Here is a 24,331-nt window from a genome sequence, read left to right as displayed (position 1 = left end):
CCCCCCTCTCTCTCTCACATGAATTCAAACCGACTCTGCAATGTACATGTACCTTCATCCCATCCTATTCAGAGGGGAATGGAATTGCCATGGTAACAGTTTACTCCCGGGGTCATGGACCAGGGGGCTGTCAGTTTTTCCTGACTGCGACCCCCCCCCCCCGGCCTTGGGTCAAAGGCTGGGGCGGCAGCTGAGACCAAAGAGGAGACCGAGGGGGGACGCAATCAGATCAGAGACTGATGCGCACACACACACACACACACACACACACACACACACACACACACACACGATTCTCACACCCCAGGCCCAAACCCACAAACATCTCCTGACCAACACACAGGACCGAAGGGACGAGGGGGGTGGAGGACTTGGTCCGTCTGTCCTTCCGGTCGTGTGCCCCAGACCCTGAGGGGGAGTCACAGTGTCAACCCCATCACCAGTGGCTGTCACAGAAGGACACACACAAGAGAGTGTGTGTGTGTGCGTGTTTGGGGGGTCAGCAGCTGTTGACAGTGACCTGACTCACCAAAAAACAACAACAGGGACAACCGATTTCTCACTGCTGACGTCTCTGATGTATCAAACACTGTGTCAAACACTGGCATCAACAGTTTCATCTGACGGTCTGGAGACACATCTCTTCAGTGCAACTGACTCACCCAAAATGGTGCCTCGATAGTAGCCCAAAATGGTGCCTCGGTAGTAGCCCAAAATGGTGCCTCGGTAGTAGCCCAAAATGGTGCCTCGGTAGTAGCCCAAAATGGTGCCTCGGTAGTAGCCCAAAATGGTGCCTCGGTAGTAGCCCAAAATGGTGCCTCGGTAGTAGCCCAAAATGGTGCCTCGGTAGTAGCCCAAAATGGGGCCTCGGTAGTAGCCCAAATGGTGCCTCGGTAGTAGCCCAAAATGGTGCCTCGGTAGTAGCCCAAAATGGTGCCTCGGTAGTAGCCCAAAATGGTGCCTCGGTAGTAGCCCAAAATGGTGCCTCGGTAGTAGCCCAAAAATGGTGCCTCGGTAGTAGCCCAAAATGGTGCCTCGGTAGTAGCCCAAAATGGTGCCTCGGTAGTAGCCCAAAATGGTGCCTCGGTAGTAGCCCAAAAATGCCCAAATGTTGCCTCGGTAGTAGCCCAAAATGGTGCCTCGGTAGTAGCCCAAAATGGTGCCTCGGTAGTAGCCCAAAATGGTGCCTCGGTAGTAGCCCAAAATGGGGCCTCGGTAGTAGCCCAAAATGGTTACTTTGGTGATACATGGCTTACAGAATGGCTTGCATGGCTGCAAGTGGTTATATGTTATGGAAGGGTTATAAGTTGCAATGCATTATGACTTGCCGGAGAGAAGCAAACCAACATGGCATGTGACATCAAGTGTCTATCAGTCCGATAAACACCATGAAGTGGATTGGGGTGTGACTTGGTGAGTGTAGTGTAAGAGGAATGTATAACCTTTTGGTTAGTGTAGTGTAGTGTAGTGTAGTGTAGTGTGTGTAGTGTAGTGTAGTGTAGTGTAGTGTAGTGTCGTGTAGTGTGAGTAGTGTAGTGTAGTGTAGTGTGAGTAGTGTAGTGTAGTGTAGTGTAGTGTAGTGTAGTGTGAGTAGTGTAGTGTAGTGTAGTGTGAGTAGTGTAGTGTAAGAGGAAGGTATAACCCTTTGCTGAGTCTAGTGTAGTGTAGTGTAGTATAGTGTGGTGTAGTGTAGTGTAGTGTAGTGTAGTGTGAGTAGTGTAGTGTGGTGTAGTGTAGTGTAGTGTAGTGTGAGTAGTGTAGTGTAGTGTAGTGTGAGTAGTGTAGTGTAGTGTAGTGTAGTGTGGTGTAGTGTAGTGTAGTGTAGTGTAGTGTAGTGTGTAGTGTAGTGTAGTGTAGTGTGGTGTAGTGTAGTGTAGTGTGAGTAGTGTAGTGTAGTGTAGTGTAGTGTAGTGTGAGTGTAGTGTAGTGTAGTGTAGTGTAGTGTAGTGTGAGTAGTGTAGTGTAGTGTAGTGTAAGTAGTGTAGTGTAGTGTAGTGTAGTGCAAGAGGAAGGTTTAACCCTTAGGTTAGTGTAGTGTAGTGTAGTGTAGTGTGGTGTAGTGTAGTGTGGTGTAGTGTAGTGTAGTGTGGTGTAGTGTAGTGTAGTGTAGTGTAGTGTGAGAAGTGTAGTGTAGTGTGAGTAGTGTAGTGTAGTGTGAGCAGTGTAGTGTAGTGTGAGTAGTGTAGTGTAGTGTAAGAGGAAGGTATAACCCTTAGGTTAGTGTAGTGTAGTGTAGTGTAGTGTGGTGTAGTGTGGTGTAGTGTGAGTAGTGTAAGTAGTGTAGTGTAGTGTGAGTAGTGTAGTGTAGTGTAGTGTAGTGTAGTGTAGTGTAGTGTAGTGTGAGTAGTGTAGTGTAGTGTGAGTAGTGTAGTGTAGTGTAGTGTGAGTAGTGTAGTGTAGTGTAGTGTAGTGTGAGTAGTGTAAGAGGAAGGTATAACCCTTTGGTTATTGTAGTGTAGTGTAGTGTAGTGTAGTGTGTGTAGTGTAGTGTAGTGTAGTGTAGTGTAAGAGGAAGGTATAACCCTTTGGTGAGTGTAGTGTAGTGTAGTGTAGTGTAGTGTAGTGTAGTGTGAGGAGTGTAAGTAGTGTAGTGTAGTGTGAGTAGTGTAAGTAGTGTAGTGTAGTGTGAGTAGTGTAGTGTAGTGTAGTGTAGTGTAGTGTAGTGTGAGTAGTGTGTAGTGTAGTGTAGTGTGAGTAGTGTAAGTAGTGTAGTGTAGTGTGAGTAGTGTAGTGTAGTGTGAGTAGTGTAGTGTAGTGTAGTGTAAGAGGAAGGTATAACCCTTTGTAGTGTAGTGTGTAGTGTAGTGTAGTGTAGTGTGAGTAGTGTAGTGTAGTGTAAGTAGTGTAGTGTAGTGTGAGTAGTGTAGTGTAGTGTGAGTAGTGTAGTGTAGTGTAGTGTAGTGTAAGAGGAAGGTATAACCCTTTGGTGAGTGTAGTGTAGTGTAGTGTGAGTAGTGTAAGTAGTGTAAGTAGTGTAGTGTAGTGTAGTGTAAGTAGTGTAGTGTAGTGTGAGTAGTGTAGTGTAGTGTAGTGTAAGAGGAAGGTATAACCCTTTGGTGAGTGTAGTGTAGTGTAGTGTGAGTAGTGTAAGTAGTGTAAGTAGTGTAGTGTAGTGTAGTGTAGTGTGAGTAGTGTAGTGTAGTGTGAGTAGTGTAGTGTAGTGTAGTGTGTGTAGTGTAGTGTAGTGTAGTGTAGTGTGAGTGGTGTAGTGTAGTGTAGTGTGGTGTGAGTAGTGTGTAGTGTAGTGTAGTGTGAGTAGTGTAGTGTGGTGTGAGTAGTGTAGTGTGAGTTGTGTAGTGTGAGTGGTGTAGTGTAGTGTGAGTAGTGTAGTGTAATGTAGTGTAGTGTGAGTAGTGTGTAGTGTAGTGTAGTGTAGTGTGAGTAGTGTGTGTAGTGTGGTGTGAGTAGTGTAGTGTAAGTAGTGTAGTGTGAGTGGTGTAGTGTAGTGTAGTGTGAGTAGTGTGTAGTGTAATGTAGTGTAGTGTGAGTAGTGTAGTGTAGTGTAGTGTGAGTAGTGTAGTGTAGTGTAGTGTGAGTAGTGTAATGTAGTGTAGTGTGGGTAGTGTAATGTAGTGTAGTGTGAGTAGTGTACTGTGGTGTGAGTAGTGTAGTGTGAGTAGTGTAGTGTCGTGTAGTGTAGTGTAGTGTAGTGTGGTGTGAGTTGTGTAGTGTAGTGTGAGTAGTGTGAGTAGTGTGAGTAGTGTAGTGTCATGTGAGTAGTGTAGTTTAGTGTGAGTAGTGTAGTGTGAGTAGTGTAGTGTATTGTGAGTGCACAATCATGGGTGGGCATATGCCCTCCCATGCCTGCGTCCCTGCACAGTCATGTGAAATCCATAGATTAGGGCCTAATGAATTCAATTGAATTGACTGATTTCCTTTTAAGTGAACTGTAACTCAGTAAAAAAATTGAAATTGTTGCATTTAGAGTTTATATTTTTGTTCAGTATATTTCTGGTTGGGACAGACAGTGTATCTGTTTCTCATTCTCAGGTTGCTAGAGCACCTCATTCTCAGGTTGCTAGAGCACCTCATTCTCAGGTTGCTAGAGTACCTCATTCTCAGGTTGCTAGAGCACCTCATTCTCAGGTTGCTAGAGCACCTCATTCTCAGGTTGCTAGAGCACCTCATTCTCAGGTTGCTAGAGCACCTCATTCTCAGGTTGCTAGAGCACCTCATTCTCAGGTTGCTGGAGCACCTCATTCTCAGGTTGCTAGAGCACCTCATTCTCAGGTTGCTAGAGTACCTCATTCTCAGGTTGCTAGAGCACCTCATTCTCAGGTTGCTAGAGCACCTCATTCTCAGGTTGCTAGAGCACCTCATTCTCAGGTTGCTAGAGCACCTCATTCTCAGGTTGCTAGAGCACCTCATTCTCAGGTTGCTAGAGCACCTCATTCTTAGGTTGCTGGAGCACCTCATTCTCAGGTTGCTAGAGCACCTCATTCTCAGGTTGCTAGAGCACCTCATTCTCAGGTTGCTAGAGCACCTCATTCTTAGGTTGCTGGAGCACCTCATTCTCAGGTTGCTAGAGCACCTTGTCAAGAAGCTGTGCTCTGGAGCTTCTCAATATTTTCATCAGCTTTAGGTCAGACGCGTAGGAGAAGACTTGGCTCCCGTATACGTGCAGATCACACGAGGACGGCTTATAATAATGGCTGGAACGGAGTAAATGGAATGGTATTAATCACATGGAAACCGTTCGATTCCATTCCATTAATTATGTTCCAGTCTTTGAGCCCGTCCTCCTCAATTAAAGTGCCACCAGCAGCCTGTGGTACAGATCCCACATTTTCATTTGAGCCAGTTTCACACAGCAGGAAAAGAATCCTGCAGCAACAGGAAATGGGTATTGTTATGTGGATTATAATTTATCAAATCAAATTGTATTTGTTACATGCGCCTACTACAACAGGTGTAGAAAATATTTACTGCCTCCCGAGTGGCGCAGTGGTCTAAGGCACTAGAGATCCTGGTTCGAGTCCAGGCTCTGTTGCAGCCGGGCCACGACCGGGAGACCAATAGGGCGGCGCACAATTGGCCCAGCGTCGTCCGGGATAGGGGAGGATTTGGCCAGCAGGGATGTTCTTGTCCCATTGCGCACTCCTGTGGCGGGCCGGGCACAATGCACGCTGACACGGTCGCCAGGTGTAGGGTGTTTCCTCCGACACATTGGTGCGGCTGGCTTCCGGTTTAAAGGGCAGTGCGGCTTGGCTGGGTTGTGTTTTGGAGGACGCACGGCTCTCAACCTTTGCCTCGCCTGAGTCCGTATGGGAGTTTAAAAAAAAAAGTTTGATAAAAGAAGATTGACTAAATAAACTAAAGTAAAAAATGTAATAAAAAGTAACAATAAAATATCAATAAAGACGCTCGGTACCGAGTCAATGTGGGGGAAACAGGTTATGACATTTTATATAGGGGTTGATACATTTTTCATTAGGGAAAATCACATCTGACATTTTAAAGTGGAAATTACAAACTTAAGCATTATTTTTATAACTTGAATACACTACATTTCTTTCTGTGCAGGAATATTCCTGCAACAATAGGATGACCAAATTAAGATACAGCATCTGTACTGCTAAGCAGCCAAATAGCTTGCGTCTATTTTCTGCTTTTCAAATGCCACTATCCCGGGGACGTTTGGCATCGGAGTCTCTGTATGGCAATCTGTCCCTCTATGAATCTCTCGCTCTTTCCATCTTTACCTCTCTTCTCTTCTCTTTCTCCTTCCCTTTCACCCCCTCTCCATCTCCTCTCTATTGCTTCCCCTCTCTGTCCCTCTTCTCATTCCTTCTACCATCCATCCCTACCTCATATTCTCTCTCTCTGTCTCTGTCTCTGTCTGTCTGTCTGTCTGTCTGTCTGTCTGTCTGTCTCTCTCTCTCTCTCTCTCTCTCTCCCTCCCTCCCTCCCTCCCTCCCTCCATCGCTTCCTTTAAAGGGCACAACGCCGCTCGCTGATTGGCTGCCTCGACGATCGTTGCCCATGACCTTCCCGTGTGACCTCAGGGGTAGCTAACCAGCCACCGCCATGGCAACCACCTCCATTGCCACCTCACGCCCCACATGACTCACACCATGACACTGGATGACAAACGGTTAATGACAATATTTTGGAAGCAAAAAGGACTAGGAGAGTGGGTTTTTAAAATAAAAGGACTATGAGAGTGGATGTTTAAAATAAAAGGACTAGGAGATACTGGGTTTTTAAAATAAAAGGACTAGGAGAGACAGGGTTTTTAAAATTAAGGAAGGAAGGAAAGATATTAAAATAGGAGTAGAGCAGAAACAAAATATAATTGAATAGGATAGAATGGATTAAAATAAAATAGAATGATTATAATAAAATAGAATGTAATAGAATAGAATGTAATAGAATAGGATAGAATGGAATAGAATCAAATAGAAGGGAATAGAATAGGATAGAATAGAATAGAATCAAATAGAATGGAATAGAATAGGATAGAATGGAATAGAATCAAATAGAATGGAATAGAATAGTATAGAATGGAATAGAATGGAATGGAATAGGATGTAATGGAATATAATTAAATAAAATAGAATTAAATAGGATAGAATACAATAAAATATGATGTAATAGTTTTCATTTATAGACTGTGGTTGAGGAAAGGGAGGTCAGTGATGAAACAAAAGAATACCAGGAAAGATAAATTGGGTCACTGTCAAAACACGGACATTATGCACGGCATCGATATACTTAGGCCTATATCACGATGAGTTATTGTAAATAATTTTGAGGACGTCTTCTCTCTCTTAACTCGGAGCCCAAAAATATGTTAAAAATCCACATCTTTTCCTTCCTTCATTCTCTTCATTTTTAGGGGTCCTTCTTTTTGTCCCCCATCCAACAAAGAGCATCAGAAATGATTAATGAGACCTTCCCTGTTCCTCTTGAATAATGCATGGTGGTGCTTCTGAAAACAGAGAGTGTAACGGTGGAGTAGAGGGAGCTAGGGGTTACCCCACCAGCCCACTTTTCACAAAAGGTCACCCATCCAACCTACGCCCTAAAAAACCAACAAGACCTAAAAAACCTTCCCTCTTCCCGACACCCTCCCCCACAAAAATCCCCAAATGCTGCAGCAAAAGAGGAGTACAAATGTTTTTTCCCTCCAGGCTCTAGGGAGCTGACTAGTGAGATGTGACTACTCTCCCCAACAACACATCTCGCCTGCGTCCCCCATGGAACACTGCCCCCTATATAGTGAAACAGGGTGCCAATTTGAGGCACTGCCCTCTTGGCTGAGCTTTAAACCCTCAAGAGTTTCCTACTCCTATGTTCTCCAGAAAGAAAATGTCTTTCAGTACTAACTCTGGCACGCACGCACACCCTCCTCCCTGCAGCTAGCTTCCTCCTTCAGGCTGCTGTTGGATGTGGATGTCCTTATAGCCCCCTTTCTTTCACTCGGTCTGCCTTTCTGATGAAATCACATGGCCGGATGATGTGTGTGTGTGTGTGTGTGTGTGTGTGTGTGTGTGTGTGTGTGTGTGTGTGTGTGTGTGTGTGTGTGTGTGTGTGTGTGTGTACATGTACGTTATCTCTCTGTGTGTGTGTAGGTCTTGCATTATGCACAGATTTGTATTTTTTGGTTACAGGCAAAAACAAAAGGGATGAATCAGTAAGAAGTTAATCAGATGAAGGGGCATGTCAGCTGCTATGAAAATACTGCCATGGAAAATACAGAGATGAGGACGAGGAGGAGGAGTGGAATGGGGGAGGTCTACTCGACATGATGATGAACCATAATTCAGGAGGGGTGGAAGGGGGGGGGTGAATGGAGGGAGTAGGTCTACTAGACATGATGATGAACCATAATTCAGGAGGAGTATAAGGGGGGAGGGGGTGAATGGAGGGAGTAGGTCTACTCGACATGATGATGACACATAATTCAGGAGGTGTGGAAGGGGGTGAATGGAGGGAGTAGGTCTACTCGACATGATGATGAACCATAATTCAGGAGGAGTGGAAGGGGGGTGAATGGAGGAGTAGGTCTACTAGACATGATGATGACACATAATTCAGGAGGAGTGGAAGGGGGTGAATGGAGGGAGTAGGTCTACTAGACATGATGATGACACATAATTCAGGAGGTGTGGAAGGGGGGTGAATGGAGGGAGTAGGTCTACTAGACATGATGATGAACCATAATTCAGGAGGAGTATAAGGGGGGTGAATGGAGGGAGTAGGTCTACTAGACATGATGATGAACCATAATTCAGGAGGAGTGGAAGGGGGGTGAATGGAGGGAGTAGGTCTACTAGACATGATGATGAACCATAATTCAGGAGGAGTGAAAGGGGGGGGGTGAATGGAGGGAGTAGGTCTACTAGACATGATGATGAACCATAATTCAGGAGGAGTGAAAGGGGGGGGTGAATGGAGGGAGTAGGTCTACTAGACATGATGATGAACCATAATTCAGGAAGCAAAATGGCAGTTTTAAATGCTCGAGCCAAAAGACAACAAACAATGCTTGACGGAGATGGTTTTACACTGCAGTGTGTCCCTGTCCGACACTCTTTATCCCGAAACCAAGTAGCGAAGTCATATTTGATATCTTTACAGGAATAGTCTGTTAAACTGTTAAAACTCCAATCTGGGATTAGCTGCTGCTCCTCTATTTAGTTCCTTTCTCACCCTGCTGTCATAAGTGACACACACACACACACACACACACAGACACACACAGACACACACACACACACACACACACACACACACACACACACACACACACACACACACACACACACACACACACACACAGACACACACACACACACACAAACACACCCATGTGCGCGCACACAAACTCACTCACACACGCAGCACGCACGCACACACACACACACACACACACACACACACACACACACACACACACACACACACACACACACACACACACACACACACACACACACACACACACACACACACACACACACACACACACCCATGTGCGCGCACACAAACTCACTCACACACGCAAGCACGCACACACACACACACACACATACAGACACACACACACACACACACACCCATGTGCGCGCACACAAACTCACTCACACACGCAAGCACGCACATACACACACACACACACATACAGACACACACACACACACACACACACACACCCATGTGCGTGCACACAAACTCACTCACACACGCAAGCACGCACACATACACACACATACAGACACACACACACACACACACACACACACACACACACACACACACACACACACACACACACACACACACACACACACACACACACACACACACACCCATGTGCGCGCACACAAACTCACTCACACACGCAAGCACGTACACACACACACACACACACATACAGACACACACACACACACACACACCCATGTGCGTGCACACAAACTCACTCACACACGCAAGCACGCACACACACACACACACACATACAGACACACACACACACACACACACACCCATGTGCGCGCACACAAACTCACTCACACACGCACGCACGCACACACAAACATGTGGCAGGGAGAGAGTAGCAGAGGAGAGGACATCTCAGAGCCACTCAGTGTCACAGCCAGCATAGCTAAGAGCAGAACAGAGTAGAACAGAGTCAGAACAGATCAGGACAGAACAGAGTGGAATGGAGCAGAACAGAGCAGGACCAAACAGAACAGAGCAGAACAGAGAAGAAAAGAGCAGGACAGAACAGAGCAGGACAGAACAGAACAGAGCAGGACAGAACAGAACAGGACAGAGCAGGACAGAACAGTACAGAGCAGGACAGAACAGAACAGAGCAGGACAGAACAGAACAGAGCAGGACAGAACAGAACAGGACAGAGCAGGACAGAACAGTACAGAAAAGAACGGAACAGAACAGAACAGAGCAGGACAGAACAGAACAGAACAGAGCAGGACAGAACAGAACAGAACAGAGCAGGACAGAACAGAACAGAGAAGAACAGGACCAAACAGAACAGAACAGAGCAGAACAGAGCAGAGCAGAACAGAACCAAACAGAACAGAACAGAACAGAACAGAGCAGAACAGATCAGAACAGGACCAAACAGAACAGAACAGAGCAGAACAGAGCAGAACAGGACCAAACAGAACAGAACAGAACAGAGCAGAACAGAGCAGAACAGGACCAAACAGAACAGAACAGAACAGAGCAGGACAGAGCAGAACAGGACAGAGCAGGACAGGACCAAACAGAACAGAACAGAACAGAGCAGAACAGAACAGAGCAGAACAGGACCAAACAGAACAGAACAGAACAGAGCAGAACAGGACCAAACAGAACAGAACAGAACAGAGCAGAACAGAGCAGGACAGAGCAGAACAGGACAGAGCAGGACAGGACAGAGCAGAACAGGACCAAACAGAACAGAACAGAGCAGAACAGAGCAGAACAGGACCAAACAGAACAGAACAGAACAGAGCAGAACAGAGCAGGACAGAGCAGAACAGGACAGAGCAGGACAGGACAGAGCAGAACAGGACCAAACAGAACAGAACAGAACAGAACAGAACAGAGCAGGACAGAGCAGGACAGAGCAGAACAGGACAGAGCAGGACAGGACCAAACAGAACAGAACAGAACAGGACAGAGCTGAGCAGAACAGGACAGGACAGGACAGAGCAGAACAGAACAGGACAGGACAGGACAGAGCAGAACAGGACAGAGCAGGACAGGACAGAACAGGACAGAACAGGACATGACAGAACAGGACAGAACAGAACAGGACAGGACCAAACAGAACAGAACAGGACAGAGCTGAGCTGAGCAGAACAGGACAGAACAGGACAGGACAGAACAGGACAGAAAAGGACAGAGCTGAGCAGAACAGGACAGGACAGAACAGGACAGAGCTGAGCAGAACAGGACAGAACAGAACAGGACAGGACCAAACAGAACAGAACAGGACAGAGCTGAGCTGAGCAGAACAGGACAGAACAGGACAGGACAGAACAGGACAGAAAAGGACAGAGCTGAGCAGAACAGGACAGGACAGAACAGGACAGAGCTGAGCAGAACAGGACAGAACAGAACAGGACAGAACAAGACAGAGCTGAGCAGAACAGGACAGAACAGAGCAGAGCAGAACAGGACAAAACAGAACAGAACAGGACAGAACAGGACAGGAGAGAGCTGAGCAGAACAGGACAGGACAGAGCTGAGCAGAACAGGACAGGACAGAGCTGAGCAGAACAGGACAGGAGAGAGCTGGACAGGACAGAGCAGAGCAGGATAGAACAGAACAGGGCAGGACAGAGCTGAGCAGGATAGAGCAGAACAGGGCAGAGCATAGCACATGGGTAGGATAGGGGGCAGTCGCAATCCTGCAGCAAAATCTCCTAATCCAAGCACACTTTTATTGTTTTTCGGAAGACAGTCGGGCATGGTCTCTCGCGTTTCAACCGATTGATATTCCCAAAGAAAATTGGGAGAACTTGAAAGCCAAGCTATAAGGTATAAAGCACATCTACATGGCACTAAAACCCACAGTAACACACACACACACACACACACACACTTATTCTATTTAAAACAATAGGGTAGCAGTTAGTACCCAGGATAGTAGTCAGTACCCAGGATAGCAGTCAGTATCCAGAATAGTAGTCAGTGCACAGGATAGCAGCCAGTACCCAGGATAGTAGCCAGTACCCAGGATATTAGTCAGTACCCAGGATAGCAGTCAGTATCTAGGATAGTAGCCAGTACCCAGGATAGTAGTCAGTAACCAGGATAGCAGCCAGTACCCAGGATAGCAGTCAGTATCCAGGATAGTAGTCAGTAACCAGGATAGCAGCCAGTACCCAGGATAGCAGTCAGTATCCAGGATAGTAGCCAGTACCCAGGATAGTAGTCAGTAACCAGGATAGCAGCCAGTACCCAGGATAGCAGTCAGTACCCAGGATAGTAGTCAGTACCCAGGATAGTAGTCAGTATCCAGGATAGTAGTCAGTGCCCAGGATAGCAGCCAGTACCCAGGATAGCAGTCAGTACCCAGGATAGTAGTTAGTACCCAGGATAGTAGTCAGTACCCAGGATAGTAGTCAGTACCCAGGATAGTAGTCAGTACCCAGGATAGCAGTCAGTACCCAGGATAGCAGCCAGTACCCAGGGTAGCAGTTAGTACCCAGGATAGTAGTCAGTACCCAGGATAGTAGTCAGTACCCAGGATAGTAGTTAGTACCCAGGATAGTAGTCAGTACCCAGGATAGTAGTCAGTACCCAGGATAGTAGTCAGTACCCAGGATAGCAGCCAGTACCCAGGATAGCAGTCAGTATCTAGGATAGTAGCCAGTACCCAGGGTAGCAGCCAGTACCCAGGGTAGCAGTCAGTACCCAGGATAGCAGCCAGTACCCAGGATAGTAGTCAGTACCCAGGGTAGCAGCCAGTACCCAGGGTAGCAGTTAGTACCCAGGATAGCAATCAATACCCAGGATAGTAGTTAGTACCCAGGATAGTAGTCAGTACCCGGATAGTAGTTAGTACCCAGGATAGTAGTCAGTACCCAGGATAGTAGTCAGTACCCAGGATAGTAGTTAGTACCCAGGATAGTAGTTAGTAACCAGGATAGTAGTCAGTACCCAGGATAGCAGCCAGTACCCAGGATAGTAGTTAGTCCCCAGGATAGTAGTCAGTACCCAGGATAGCAGCCAGTAACCAGGATAGCAGTCAGTACCCAGGATAGCAGTCAGTACCCAGGATCGCAGTCAGTAACCAGGATAGCAGTCAGTACCCAGGATAGTAGTTAGTACCCAGGATAGTAGTCAGTACCCAGGATAGTAGTCAGTACCCAGGATAGTAGTCAGTACCCAGGATAGCAGCCAGTACCCAGGATAGCAGTCAGTATCTAGGATAGTAGCCAGTACCCAGGGTAGCAGCCAGTACCCAGGGTAGCAGTCAGTACCCAGGATAGCAGCCAGTACCCAGGATAGTAGTCAGTACCCAGGGTAGCAGCCAGTACCCAGGGTAGCAGTTAGTACCCAGGATAGCAATCAGTACCCAGGATAGTAGTTAGTACCCAGGATAGTAGTCAGTACCCGGATAGTAGTTAGTACCCAGGATAGTAGTCAGTACCCAGGATAGTAGTTAGTACCCAGGATAGTAGTTAGTACCCAGGATAGTAGTCAGTACCCAGGATAGCAGCTAGTACCCAGGATAGTAGTTAGTCCCCAGGATAGTAGTCAGTACCCAGGATAGCAGCCAGTAACCAGGATAGCAGTCAGTACCCAGGATATCAGTCAGTACCCAGGATAGCAGTCAGTACCCAGGATAGCAGTCAGTAACCAGGATAGCAGTCAGTACCCAGGATAGCAGCCAGTACCCAGGATAGCAGTCAGTAACCAGGATAGCAGTCAGTACCCAGGATAGCAGCCAGTACCCAGGATAGCAGCCAGTACCCAGGATAGCAGTTAGTACCCAGGATAGCAGCCAGTACCCAGGATAGCAGTCAGTACCCAGGATAGCAGCCAGTAACCAGGATAGTAGTCAGTACCCAGGATAGCAGCCAGTAACCAGGATAGTAGTCAGTACCCAGGATAGCAGTCAGTAACCAGGATAGCAGTCAGTACCCAGGATAGCAGTCAGTACCCAGGATAGCAGCCAGTACCCAGGATAGCAGCCAGTAACCAGGATAGCAGCCAGTACCCAGGATAGCAGCCAGTACCCAGGATAGCAGTCAGTAACCAGGATAGCAGTCAGTACCCAGGATAGCAGTCAGTAACCAGGATAGCAGTCAGTAACCAGGATAGCAGTCAGTAACCAGGATAGCAGTCAGTACCCAGGATAGCAGTCAGTAACCAGGATAGCAGTCAGTACCCAGGATAGCAGCCAGTAACCAGGATAGCAGTCAGTAACCAGGATAGCAGTCAGTAACCAGGATAGCAGTCAGTACCCAGGATAGCAGCCAGTAACCAGGATAGCAGCCAGTACCCAGGATAGCAGTCAGTAACCAGGATAGCAGTCAGTACCCAGGATAGCAGTCAGTAACCAGGATAGCAGTCAGTAACCAGGATAGCAGTCAGTACCCAGGATAGCAGCCAGTAACCAGGATAGCAGTCAGTAACCAGGATAGCAGTCAGTACCCAGGATAGCAGTCAGTAACCAGGATAGCAGTCAGTAACCAGGATAGCAGTCAGTACCCAGGATAGCAGCCAGTAACCAGGATAGCAGTCAGTAACCAGGATAGCAGTCAGTAACCAGGATAGCAGTCAGTAACCAGGATAGCAGTCAGTACCCAGGATAGCAGCCAGTAACCAGGATAGCAGTCAGTAACCAGGATAGCAGCCAGTACCCAGGATAGCAGCCAGTAACCAGGATAGCAGTCAGTAACCAGGATAGCAGCCAGTACCCAGGATATCAGCCAGTAACCAGGATAGCAGCCAGTAACCAGGATAGCAGTCAGTAACCAGGATAGCAGCCAGTACCCAGGATAGCAGCCAGTAACCAGGATAGCAGCCAGTAACCAGGATAGCAGTCAGTAACCAGGATAGCAGCCAGTACCCAGGATAGCAGCCAGTAACCAGGATAGCAGCCAGTAACCAGGATAGCAGTCAGTAACCAGGATAGCGCTGTGGCCCTCAGGCCTGCTGGGGCTGTGTGCGTGCCAACCCAGAGACCAACCACTTCACTCTGCTGCTATTTTTGCTCCTCTCTTATGTAACCCGTTGCTGACGTGCAGGACAGCAGAGAAAGAGATGGAGGAAGGGGCTGGGAGAAGGGAGAGCACCCCCTGAGGAAACACACACTGAAACGTGCGCTTGTTAGTGCTGGCACAAGCAGGCTCTCTCTCTCTAATTCTCTCATTCTCTCTCTCTCTCTCTCTCTAGTTCCCCCCCGCTCTTTCTCTCTTTCTCTCGCTTTCTCTAGTTCCCTCTTTCTCTCCCCAGTTCTCTATTTCTCCTTCTCTCTTTTTCTCTCAATGCAATTCAATTCAATTCAAGGGCTTTATTGGCATGGGAAACATGTGTTAACATTGCCAAAGCAAGTGAGGTAGACAACATACAAAGTGAATATATATAAAGTGAAAAACAACAAAAATTAACAGTAAACATTACACATACAGAAGTTTCAAAACAGTAAAGACATTACAAATGTCATATTTATATATATATATATACAATGTACAAATAGTTAAAGGACACAAGATAAAATGAATAAGCATAAATATGGGTTGTATTTACAATGGTGTTTGTTCTTCACTGGTTGCCCTTTTCTTGTGGCAACAGGTCACAAATATTGCTGCTGTGATGGCACACTGTGGAATTTCACCCAAAAGATATGGGAGTTTTTCAAAATTGGATTTGTTTTCGAATTCTTTGTGGATCTGTGTAATCTGGGGGAAATATGTCTCTCTAATATGGTCATACATTGGGCAGGAGGTTAGGAAGTGCAGCTCAGTTTCCACCTCATTTTGTGGGCAGTGAGCACATAGCCTGTCTTCTCTTGAGAGCCATGTCTGCCTACGGCGGCCTTTCTCAATAGCAAGGCTATGCTCACTGAGTCTGTACATAGTCAAAGCTTTCCTTAATTTTGGGTCAGTCACAGTGGTCAGGTATTCTGCCGCTGTGTACTCTCTGTGTAGGGCCAAATAGCATTCTAGTTTGCTCTGTCTTTTTGTTAATTCTTTCCAATGTGTTAAGTAATTATCTTTTTGTTTTCTCATGATTTGGTTGGGTCTAATTGTGCTGTTGTCCTGGGGCTCTGTAGGGTGTGTTTGTGTTTGTGAACAGAGCCCCAGGACCAGCTTGCTTATGGGACTCTTCTCCAGGTTCATCTCTCTGTAGGTGATGGCTTTGTTATGGAAGGTTTGTGAATCGCTTCCTTGTAGGTGGTTGTAGAATTTAACGGCTCTTTTCTGGATTTGGATAATTAGTGGGTATCGGCCTAATTCTGCTCTGCATGCATTATTTGGTGTTTTACGTTGTACACGGAGGATATTTTTGCAGAATTCTGCGTGCATAGTCTCAATTTGGTGTTTGTCCCATTTTGTGAAGTCTTGGTTGGTGAGCGGACCCCAGACCTCACAACCATAAAGGGCAATGGGCTCTATGACTGATTCAAGTATTTTTTGCCAAATCCTAATTGGTATGTTGAAATTTATGTTTCTTTTGATGGCATAGAATGCCCTTCTTGCCTTGTCTCTCAGATCGTTCACAGCTTTGTGGAAGTTACCTGTGGCGCTGATGTTTAGGCCAAGGTATGTATAGTTTTTTGTGTGCTCTAGGGCAACAGTGTCTAGATGGAATTTGTATTTGTGGTCCTGGTGACTGGACCTTTTTTGGAACACCATTATTTTGGTCTTACTGAGATTTACTGTCAGGGCCCAGGTCTGACAGAATCTGTGCATAAGATCTAGGTGCTGCTGTAGGACCCTCCTTGGTTGGTGACAGAAGCACCAGATCATCAGCAAACAGCAGACATTTGACTTCGGATTCTAGCAGGGGGAGGCCGGGTGCTGCAGACTTTTCTAGTGCCCGTGCCAATTCGTTGATATATATGTTGAAGAGGGTGGGGCTTAAGCTGCATCCCTGTCTAACCCCACGACCCTGTGTGAAGAAATGTGTGTGTTTTTTGCCAATTTTAACCGCACACTTGTTGTTTGTGTACATGGATTTTATAATGTCGTATGTTTTATATGATATGATATGTCGTATCTCTAGTTCTCTCTCTCTCTCTCTAGTTCTTTCTCTCGCTCTAGTTCCCTCTCTCTATCTCTAGTTCTCTCTCTCTCTCTAGTTCTTTCTCTCGCTCTAGTTCCCTCTCTCTCTCTAGTTCTCTCTCTAGTTCTCTCTCTCTATCTCTAGTTCTCTCTCTCTCTCTCTAGTTCTTTCTCTCTCTCTAGTTCCCTCTCTCTCTAGTTCTTTCTCTCTCTCTAGTTCCCTCTCTCTCTAGTTATTTCTCTCTCTCTAGTTCCCTCTCTCTCTTTAGTTCTTTCTCTCTCTCTAGTTCCCTCTCTATCTCTAGTTCTCTCTCTCTCTCTTGTTCTTTCTCTCTCTCTAGTTCCCTCTCTCTCTCTAGTTCTCTCTCTCTCTAGTTCTCTCTCTCTCTAGTTCTTTCTCTCTCTAGTTCCCCCTCTCTCTCTAGTTCTTTCTCTCTCTCTAGTTCTTTCTCTCTCTCTAGTTCCCTCTCTCTCTCTAGTTCTTTCTCTCTCTCTAGTTCCCTCTCTCTCTTTAGTTCTTTCTCTCTCTCTAGTTCCCTCTCTCTCTCTAGTTCTCTCTCTCTCTCTTCTTCTTTCTCTCTCTCTAGTTCCCTCTCTCTCTCTAGTTCTCTCTCTCTCTCTAGTTCTCTCTCTCTCTCTAGTTCTTTCTCTCTCTCTAGTTCCCTCTCTCTCTCTAGTTCGTTCTCTCTCTCTAGTTCCCTCTCTATCTCTAGTTCTCTCTCTCTCTCTCTCTCTCTCTCTCTCTAGTTCTCTCTCTAGTTCAATTCAATTCAAGGGGTTTTATTGGCATGGGAAACATATGCCAAAGCAAGTGAAGTAGATAATATACAAAAGTGAAATAAACAATACAAATGAACAATAAACATTACACTCACAGAAGTTCCAAAAGAATAAATACATTTCAAATGTCATATTATATATATATATATACAGTTTTGTAATGATGTGCAAATGGTTAAAGTACACAAGGGAAAACAAATATACATAAATCTGGGTTGTATTTACAATGGTGTTTGTTCTTCACTGGTTGCCCTTCACAGGTCACAAATCTTGCTGCTGTGATGGCACAATGTGGTATTTCACCCAGTAGATATGGGAGTTTATCAAAATCAGGTTTGTTTTTGAAATCTTTGTGGATCTGTGTAATCTGAGGGAAATATGTGTCTCTAATATGGTCATAAACTTCGCAGGAGGTTATGAAGTGCAGCTCAGTTTCCACCTCATTGTGTGGGCAGTGCACATAGCCTGTCTTTCTCAATAACAAGGCTATGCTCACTGAGTCTGTACATAGTCAAAGCTTTCTTTAAGTTTGGGTCAGTCACAGTGGTCAGGTATTCTGTGTACTCTCTGTTCAGGGCCAAATAGCATTCTAGTTTGCTCAGTTTTTCTGTTCATTATTTCCAATGTTTTCTCATGATTTGGTTGGGTCTAATTCTGTTGCTGTCCTGGGGCTCTGTGGGGTCTGTTTGTGTTTGTGAACAGAGCCCCAGGACCAGCTTGCTTAGGGGACTCTTCTCCAGGTTCATCTCTCTGTAGGTGATGACTTTGTTGTGGAAGGTTTGGGAATCGCTTCCTTTAGGTGGTTGTAGAATTTAACGTCTCTTTTCTGGATTTTGACAATTAGCGGGTATCGGCCTAATTCTGCTCTGCATGCATTATTTGGTGTTTTACGTTGTGCACAGAGGATATTTTTGCAGAATGCTGCATGCAAAGTCTCAATTTGGTGTTTGTCCCATTTTGTGAATTCTTGGTTGGTGAGCAGACCCCAGACCACACAACCATAAAGGGCAATGTGTTCTATAACTGATTCAAGTATTTTTAGCCAGATCCTAATTGGTATTTCGCATTTTATGTTCCTTTTGATGGCGTAGAATGCCCTTCTTGCCTTGTCTCTTAGATCGTTCACAGCTTTGTGGAAGTTACCTGTGGCGCTGATGTTTAGGCCAAGGTATGTATAGTTTTTTTGTGTGCTCTAGGGCAACGATGTCTAGATGGAATTTGTATTTGTGGTCCTGGCGACTGGACCTTTTTTGGAACACCATTATTTTGGTCTTACTGAGATTTACTGTCAGGGCCCAGGTCTGGCAGAATCTGTGCAGAATATCTAGATTCTGCTGTAGGCCCTCCTTGGTTGGTGACAGAAGCACCAGATCGTCAGCAAACAGTAGACATTTGACTTCAGATTCTAGTAGGGTGAGGCTGGGTTCTGCAGACTGTTCTAGTGCCTTTGCCAATTTGTTGATATATATGTTGAAGAGGGTGGGGCTTAAGCTGCATCCTTGTCTCTCAAACATTTTTTGTGTGCCTATTTTAACCAAACTCTTGTTGTTTGTGTACATGGATTTTATAATGTGGTATGTTTTTCTCCCAACACCACTTTCCATCAATTTGTATAGCAGACCCTCATGCGAAATTGAGTCGAATACTTTTTTGAAATCAACAAAGTATGAGAAGACTTTGCCTTTGTTTTGGTTTGTTTGTTTGTCAATTAGGGTGTGCAAGGTGAATATGTGGTCTGTCGTACGATAATTTGGTAAAAAGCCAAATTGACATTTGCTCAGTACAGTGCCTTGCGAAAGTATTTGGCCCCCTTGAACTTTGCGACCTTTTGCCACATTTCAGGCTTCAAACATAAAGATATAAAACTGTATTTTTTGTGAAGAATCAACAACAAGTGGGACACAACACAACAAGTGGGACACAATCATGAAGTGGAACGACATTTATTGGATATTTCAAACTTTTTTAACAAATCAAAAACTGAAAAATTGGGCGTGCAAAATTATTCAGCCCCCTTAAGTTAATACTTTGTAGCGCCACCTTTTGCTGCGATTACAGCTGTAAGTCGCTTGGGGTATGTCTCTATCAGTTTTGCACATCGAGAGACTGAATTTTTTTCCCATTCCTCCTTGCAAAACAGCTCGAGCTCAGTGAGGTTGGATGGAGAGCATTTGTGAACAGCAGTTTTCAGTTCTTTCCACATATTCTCGATTGGATTCAGGTCTGGACTTTGACTTGGCCATTCTAACACCTGGATATGTTTATTTTTGAACCATTCCATTGTAGATTTTGCTTTATGTTTTGGATCATTGTCTTGTTGGAAGACAAATCTCCGTCCCAGTCTCAGGTCTTTTGCAGACTCCATCAGGTTTTCTTCCAGAATGGTCCTGTATTTGGCTCCATCCATCTTCCCATCAATTTTAACCATCTTTCCTGTCCCTGCTGAAGAAAAGCAGGCCCAAACCATGATGCTGCCACCACCATGTTTGACAGTGGGGATGGTGTGTTCAGGGTGATGAGCTGTGTTGCTTTTACGCCAAACATAACGTTTTGCATTGTTGCCAAAAAGTTCAATTTTGGTTTCATCTGACCAGAGCATCTTCTTCCACATGTTTGGTGTGTCTCCCAGGTGGCTTGTGGCAAACTTTAAACAACACTTTTTATGGATATCTTTAAGAAATGGCTTTCTTCTTGCCACTCTTCCATAAAGGCCAGATTTGTGCAATATACAACTGATTGTTGTCCTATGGACAGAGTCTCCCACCTCAGCTGTAGATCTCTGCAGTTCATCCAGAGTGATCATGGGCGTCTTGGCTGCATCTCTGATCAGTATTCTCCTTGTATGAGCTTAAAGTTTAGAGGGACGGCCAGGTCTTGGTAGATTTGCAGTGGTCTGATACTCCTTCCATGTCAATATTATCGCTTGCACAGTGCTCCTTGGGATGTTTAAAGCTTGGGAAATCTTTTTGTATCCAAATCGGGCTTTAAACTTCTTCACAACAGTATCTCGGACCTGCCTGGTGTGTTCCTTGTTCTTCATGATGCTCTCTGCGCTCTCTGTCATTCCACTTCATGATTGTGTCCCACTTGTTGTTGAATCTTCACAAAAAAATACAGTTTTATATCTTTATGTTTGAAGCCTGAAATGTGGCAAAAGGTCGCAAAGTTCAAGGGGGCCGAATACTTTCGCAAGGCACTGTACATTGTTTTCACTGAGGAAATGCACGAGTCTGCTGTTAATGATACTTAAGAGGATTTTCCCAAGGTTGCTGTTGACGCATATCCCACAGTAGTTATCCGGGTCAAATTTGCCTCCACTTTTGTGGATTGCGGTGATCAGTCTTTGGTTCTCTCTCTAGTTCTCTCTTTCCCTCTCTCTCTAATTCTCTTTCACTCTCTCTCTCCCCCCTCTCTCTCTAGTTCTCTCTCTAGTTGTCTCTTCCTCGCTCTCTTTCTCTCTCTCTAGTTCTCTCTTTCTTTCTCTCTAGTTCTCTCTCTTTCTCTCTCTCTAGTTCCCTCTCTTTCACTCTCTCTCTCTCGTTCTCTCTTTCTCTTTCTCTAGTTCTCTCTTTCTCTCCCCCCTCTCTCTCTCCCCCTCTCTCTCTAGTTCTCTCTCTCTCTCTCTCGTTCTCTCTTTCTCTCTCTCTAGTTCTCTCTTTCTCTCTCTCTAGTTCCCTCTCTTTCTCTCTCTCTAGTTCCCTCTCTTTCTCTCTCTCTAGTTCTCTCTCTCTCTCGTTCTCTCTTTCTCTTTCTCTCGTTCTCTCTTTCTCTCTCTAGTTCTCTCTCTCCCCCCTCTCTCTCTAGTTCTCTCTTTCTCTCTATCTAGTTCTCTCTTCCTCGCTCTCTTTCTCTCTCTCTAGTTCTCTCTTTCTCTCTCTCTAGTTCTCTCTTTCTGTCTCTCTATTTCTCTCTATTTCTCTCTTTCTAGTTCTCTCTTTCTCTCTCTCTAGTTCTCTCTTTCTGTCTCTCTATTTCTCTCTATTTCTCTCTTTCTCTCTCTTTCCCTCTCTCTCTAGTTCCCTCTCTTTCTCTCTCTCTAGTTCCCTCTTTCTCTCTCGTTCTCTCTTTCTCTAGTTCTCTCTTTCTCTTTCTCTCTCCCCCCCTCTCTCTCTCTCTAGTTCTCTCTTCCTCGCTCTCTTTCTCTCTCTCTAGTTCTCTCTTTCTCTCTCTCTAGTTCTCTCTTTCTCTCTCTCTAGTTCTCTCTTTCTCTCTCTCTATTTCTCTCTTTCTCTCTCTTTCTCTCTCTCTCTAGTTCTCTCTTTCTCTCTAGTTCTCTCTCTCTCTAGTTCTCTCTCTCTCTAGTTCTCTCTCTCTCCCCCTCTCTCTCTCTAGTTCTCTCTTTATCTCTCTCTAGTTCCCTCTCTTTCTCTCTTTCTAGTTCCCTATCTTTCTATCTCTCTAGTTCTTTCTCTTTCTCTCTCTCTAGTTCTCTCTTTCTCTCTCTCTAGTTCTCTCTTTCTCTCTCTCTAGTTCTTTCTCTTTCTCTGTCTCTAGTTCTCTCTTTCTCTCTCTCTAGTTCTCTCTTTCTGTCTCTCTATTTCTGTCTCTTTCTCTCTTTCTCTCTCTCTCTAGTTCCCTCTCTTTCTCTCTCTCTAGTTCTCTCTTTCTCTCTCGTTCTCTCTTTCTCTAGTTCTCTATTTCTCTTTCTCTCTCCCCCCTCTCTCTCTCTCTAGTTCTCTCTTCCTCGCTCTATTTCTCTCTCTCTAGTTCTCTCTTTCTCTCTCTCTAGTTCCCTCTTTCTCTCTCTCTAGTTCTCTCTTTATCTCTCTCTATTTCTCTCTTTCTCTCTCTTTCTCTCTCTCTCTAGTTCTCTCTTTCTCTCTAGTTCTCTCTCTACCCCCTCTCTCTCTCTAGTTCTCTCTTTATCTCTCTCTAGTTCCCTCTCTTTCTCTCTTTCTAGTTCCCTCTCTTTCTCTCTTTCTAGTTCCCCATCTTTCTATCTCTCTAGTTCTTTCTCTTTCTCTCTCTCTAGTTCTCTCTTTCTCTCTCGCTAGTTCTCTCTTTCTCTCTCTCTAGTTCTTTCTCTTTCTCTCTCTCTAGTTCTCTCTTTTCTCTCTCTCTAGTTCTCTCTTTCTCTCTCTCTAGTTCTCTCTTTCTCTCTCTCTATTTCTCTCTAGTTCTCTCTTTCTCTCTCTCTAGTTCTCTCTCTTTCTCTCTCTCTAGTTCTCTCTCTCTAGTTCCCTCTCTTTCTCTCTTTCTAGTTCCCTCTATTTCTCTCTTTCTATCTCTCTAGTTCCCGCTCTTTCTCTCTCTCTAGTTCTCTCTTTCTCTCTCTCTAGTTCCCTCTCTCTCTTTCTAGTTCCCTCTATTTCTCTCTTTCTATCTCTCTAGTTCCCTCTCTTTCTCTCTCTCTAGTTCTCTCTTTCTCTCTCTCTAGTTCTCTCTTTCTCTCTCTCTAGTTCTCTCTTTCTCTCTCTCTAGTTCCCTCTCCCTCTCTCTAGTTCGTTCTCTCTCTAGTTCCCTCTCTTTCTCTCTCTCTAGTTCCCTCTCTCTCTTTCTAGTTCCCTCTATTTCTCTCTTTCTATCTCTCTAGTTCCCTCTCTTTCTCTCTCTCTAGTTCTCTCTTTCTCTCTCTCTAGTTCTCTCTTTCTCTCTCTCTAGTTCTCTCTTTCTCTCTCTCTAGTTCCCTCTCCCTCTCTCTAGTTCGCTCTCTCTCTAGTTCCCTCTCTTTCTCTCTCTCTAGTTCTCTCTTTCTCTCTCTCTAGTTCCCTCTCTCTCTCTCTATTTCTCTCTCTCTCTAGTTCCCTCTTTCTCTTTAGTTCCCTCTCTTTCTCTCTCTCTCTCTGGGTAGGGGTTAGTTGCAGGGGATCAGTGAGAACGAGAGCCCAGCTGATCCTCCAGATAACCCTGTTAGAATGTTTGCTGGACTGTTGTAGTCTATCTATTGATATTTATCTAGTGTTTAATGTGTATTTTATATTGTATTATACAGGGCGCATTTAGAAAACAGACCTAGATCTCAACAGAGCAGCTCAGCAGAGGGTTGGCATACTGTGGATGACCCACCCACACACACACACTGAGGATCATGGAGAGAGACAGGGGGAGATGCTCTGTTTGTCTGCTGATTTCATCACTGTGTGTTCGAAGTCGATTGCCTAATTTGTATTTGTGTGCCAACGTGTCCTCTAAATAAAACCATATCATTCAGCAGATACTTTACTATCTCCATTCAAAAGGCAAATGGCTGGCTCATCAAATGGCTGGCCCTTCGAATGGCTGGTCCCTCAACTGGCTGGCCCCTCAACTGGCTGGCCCCTCAACTGGCTGGCCCCTCAACTGGATGGCCCCTCAACTGGCTGGCCCTTCAAATGACTGGCCTCTCAAATGGCTGGCCCATCAAATGGAAAGCCCCTCAAGTGGCTGGTCCTTTAAATAGATGGCCCCTCAAATGGCTGGCCCCTCAAATGAAAGGCCCATCAAATGGCTGCCTAAATTCTGGATAATGAATACTCTCCTCACTGGATAATAAATACTCTCCTCACTGGATAATGAATACTCTCCTCACTGGATAATGAATACTCTCCTCACTGGATAATTAATACTCTCCTCACTGGATAATTAATACTCTCCTCACTGGATAATGAATACTCTCCTCACTGGATAATGAATACTCTCCTCACTGAATAATGAATACTCTCCTCACTGAATAATGAATACTCTCCTCACTGGATAATGAATACTCTCCTCACTGGATAATGAATACTCTCCTCACTGGATAATGAATACTCTCCTCACTGGATAATGAATACTCTCCTCACTGGATAATGAATACTCTCCTCACTGGATAATAAATACTCTCCTCACTGGATAATTAATACTCTCCTCACTGGATAATGAATACTCTC

This window comes from Oncorhynchus nerka, linkage group LG18 (assembly GCF_034236695.1).
Source record: "Oncorhynchus nerka isolate Pitt River linkage group LG18, Oner_Uvic_2.0, whole genome shotgun sequence".
NCBI classification, from domain to species: domain Eukaryota; kingdom Metazoa; phylum Chordata; class Actinopteri; order Salmoniformes; family Salmonidae; genus Oncorhynchus; species Oncorhynchus nerka.
Note: the sequence above shows the minus strand (reverse complement) of the source record.